This window comes from Amphibalanus amphitrite, unplaced genomic scaffold (assembly GCF_019059575.1).
Source record: "Amphibalanus amphitrite isolate SeventyFive unplaced genomic scaffold, NRLGWU_Aamphi_draft 000974F_arrow, whole genome shotgun sequence".
In the NCBI taxonomy this organism is placed as follows: Eukaryota; Metazoa; Arthropoda; class Thecostraca; order Balanomorpha; family Balanidae; genus Amphibalanus; species Amphibalanus amphitrite.
In genome coordinates, this window is record NW_024882468.1 from 185173 (window position 1) to 189134 (window position 3962).

Below are 3962 nucleotides of genomic sequence, written 5' to 3' on the forward strand. Positions count from 1 at the left end.
TTCAAAGGCCTCCGACATCTACTGTAGCTCTGGCACGGTGACAAAGTTGCAAAAAAAAATGACTTGAGGTTGGGTCATTCAAAGTGACCTTGGGCCGTATTCACGTCGACTTCGTAAGTCGATTTTCTTTCGTAAGTATAATTTGGTATTCACGTCGACACTTGTTAAGTTTTTATCGACGGAGTTCATGTGAATAAAAAAAATTTGCTTAAGAAGTAGGTCAAACTTAAGAAAATTCTTACGAAAATGATCGACGTGAATACGGCCCCTGGTGACCTGACCTTAAAAGTTAGGAGGTTCAAACTTGCACACCACGTGTAAAATTGATGACGATAGTCGTACCAAAGTTCGCGGTGCGTAGCGCCGCGGTTTTCCCGCTATTCGCGAAAAACCTCAGGGGGGCGAATAACCCCCCCCCCCCCGCCGGTGCGCGGGTTAAAACCCTCGACCGCACATGGGGGGTGATTGCCACCCCCCCCCCCCCCCAGGCAGTCTTTCTGCTCTGCACTCAACATTTCTAGAGCTAGTAGGCTGATGTTTCGTATAGCTGCTCCTTTATCCTTTCTTGATGTCCACTGAAAATTTCAAGTTTCTGTGGTTTTTGGTTTCGGAGATATGACCTTGTTTTTCAGGTCATGTCATGACCCAAATTCTCAATTCTCAACATCTTGCGTTAGCTATGGGCCTTGTGAGCTTTTGACACCTTGATTTCGGCCTTTTTTACCAGTCTTGCCTCCCACCTATCATGGAACATGTTGTTCGACGATGTACAGATGTCAAGGTCAAGGTCAAGGTCAACCTAGGTTATCTAAGATAATTGCGTTTTATGCAAGCGGAATTTACTTTTTGTGAAGTTTTTTTTTACTGCATTTTTGGTAAAAGCTTCTCAGATCATGATTTCATGTAATATGGACACATAAACAATCGGTACACGCACACATCAGTATACACACAGACACACTCAGACATCCAAACACATATAATTTACCTTGACCTAACTTGACCTGAAATGACCTCAGCAGCAAAAACCTGGTCGGATAGTGTGACAAAGAGGTTCTAGCTGGCTTGGCACCAGAAAACGGCATCGTCATCGGTATATGATAACCAGCGCACTTGATATCCAACGGTGACCAAAAACAGCAACATTTTTTAGTTTGACCTGACCTGGAAGGTCAATGACTGACCTGAGAAGGTAAAACTGGGTATCATTGGATTCGTCTCTTCCCAAAGAATCTTTTTGGTCTTTACTGCTAAGCTCTATCTCCAACAGGAACGAAATGGCGCGGGGGGGTGGCAACCCCCCCCCCCCATGTGCGTTCTAGGATGGGAAAATGACATGTGCGGGCGAGGGTTAAGGTACTTACCTACGCACAAAGCCGCGCACGGCCGGTCCCTCTCACTGACTTTGGCTGTCCTGCCACCAGCCGCAACCATACCCGTCAGAACGCTTAGGTATACTTTATAATGACCGAACGCCCGTCGTGCTTCCAAGCCGGACTGCGTGCTGTCAGAGGCGGATCCAGCTCAGTTTTTTTTTGGGGGGGGGGGCAAACCATAACAATTTATCGATTCTTTCCATGCATCGTCCATAGGCGTAATGTTAAAATTATGCCGTTTGGGGTGGGCAAATGCCCATTTTGCCCCCCCCCCCCCCCTGGATCCGCCACTGCGTGCTGTCACCAGGCGGAGTCCAACGATCTACCGACTGAGCTACGAGACCAGGACTGGTCGACATCCCTGGTTCACCACCTGTTTGTCTTATGTGATATCGAGCCGTCCAGCATTGGAAATGCCTGCGTTCCTAGATGCCAGTGACCCGCTTTAGTGCTTTGATTCGAATGTTCAATTTTCTTTGTAAAGCTCTTACGAGGTGAGCTCTCGTCTTTTTGTAGCTGATTTGAGACACAATAAAACAGTGGCGCGGGAACTTCTTCCAGACCTGGGGGAGGGGGGGGCTGCACCATAATAGAGATCAACCTAGGGTACCCCGAAATCTAGTTTTCTTTTCGGTTTTAGGCCACTTTTTCCGACATTGGCCTTTTCAACGAAAAAAAACATTTGCAAAAAAGTGAGGTATTCCGCCCCAGCCGAGTGACGAAACTACCGTTTTGGCAACCTTGAATAAAGGATTTAATCTGCCAAATGAGTTGCCGAGCCAGTGAAAGAGGCAGATTTTTCACTTGCATTCTTTCTTTCTTTGTGACCCACAACCCCTAATTTGGGGAGGACAAGCTATCCCAACGGTTCCTGGCCTAATGAAAAGTTGTAATGAAAAGTAATGAAAAGCTGCCCCCTCCCCCCCCCCCGGTTCCCGCGCCTATGAATGATACTATGAAATTATATTGTTAGTTTTCCGATTTCGATTCCTCCAGTTGGAGGGGTTCAAATACATTACGAGCCCCTCCAGCTGAAAAGTCGGAGGGGCTCAGTCCCCGTTAGCCCCCCCCCCCCCCCGGTCATAGGCGGCGGAACGGGGAGGGCACCGGGGCACCGTGCCCCCTTTGATTTGGGCATTTTAACATGAGCCCTATGGGCGTTGCATGAAAGAATGGGACCAAAAGTCGGCAGTGCCCCCCTCCCCCCCCTTGATTGAAGGTGTTCCGCCGCTACTGCCCCCGGTTCCCGCGCCACTGCAATAAAAAGCTGAAAACGCAACATAATTAGATAAATAAAAGAAGTTGACCTTTTCCTCGACATCAAAAATGTAAAAAGCCGAATAATATATTTTAAAAATTATAAAAAAAACGGTTTATATTAAATAAACCGTTTTTTTTAATATATTATTCGGCTTTTTACATTTTTGATGTCGAGGAAAAGGTCAACTTCTTTTATTTATCTAATTATATTCAATATGTTCCTCGCTCGAGCACTTAGTAATATTACCAATCTGAAAACGCAACGTTTAATTTCCTATAACCCGCGCACCGACGGGGGTCTGCGCCAACTTCGTACCGACGGGGGGGGGGGCGGATGACCGCCCCCCCCCCCCCTGAGATCTCGAGAACGAAGCAAGATAGCGACAAGCGGTAAACGGCATCGGATACGCACGGCCAAGATCTACAATTTTTGCAAAGGTCATTTTCAGGTCAGGTCAAAGATGACGTCACAGGGGTCCAAAAAGTCAAAATGGCGGCGCTAGATATGGAGAGAGTTTTTCTCGAATAACTTTCGAATTAGTCAAGCTAGGAACAAACTAAGGGCATCATCGTGATCCTCTCGTCAATCCGCATCGAATGATATATATGTTGACCTCGAAAGGTCAAGGTCAAAGGTTGACCTCAGGTCACGTGACCTCGAGGTCATCATGTATATCATTCGATGCGTCTTGACGAGCTGAACACAATGAGACCATCCACGCGTCTGTATCTTGTTCCTGTACGGAGTTATTGGCCAAAAACCTTTGGTGACCTTTGATGACGTCACATGACCTCACAGCTGCCCAACAGCAAAACAGACCTCAAGGTAGTGAAGGTTGATCGTATATGAAGTCATGTATGGTATATGGGGCCATTCCGACCCGTTTTAGTGGTAAAAACAGGGAGTTGATTTTTCCCCCATTGACTTATAATGGGGAGGTCGCGAAATTGACCTGACCTTAGGTCACCGATATCAAAATTCCGAGATAAACAAATTGTAGCTACTAATGACCTAATAATATCCTGCGACTTTCAAAGGCCTCCGACATCTACTGTAGCTCTGGCACGGTGACAAAGTTGCAAAAAAGTGACTTGAGGTTGGGTCATTCAAAGTGACCTGGTGACCTGACCTTAAAAGGTAGGAGGTTCAAACTTGCACACCATGTGTAAAATTGATGAGGTTATAGTCATACCAAATTTCGCGGCGCTACGCGCCGCGGTTTTCCTGCTATTCGCGAAAAACCTCAGGGGGGGCGGATATCCGCCCCCCCCGTCGGTGCGCGGGATAATATCATGGTATATGCTTATCAGACAAGGGCACTTCGA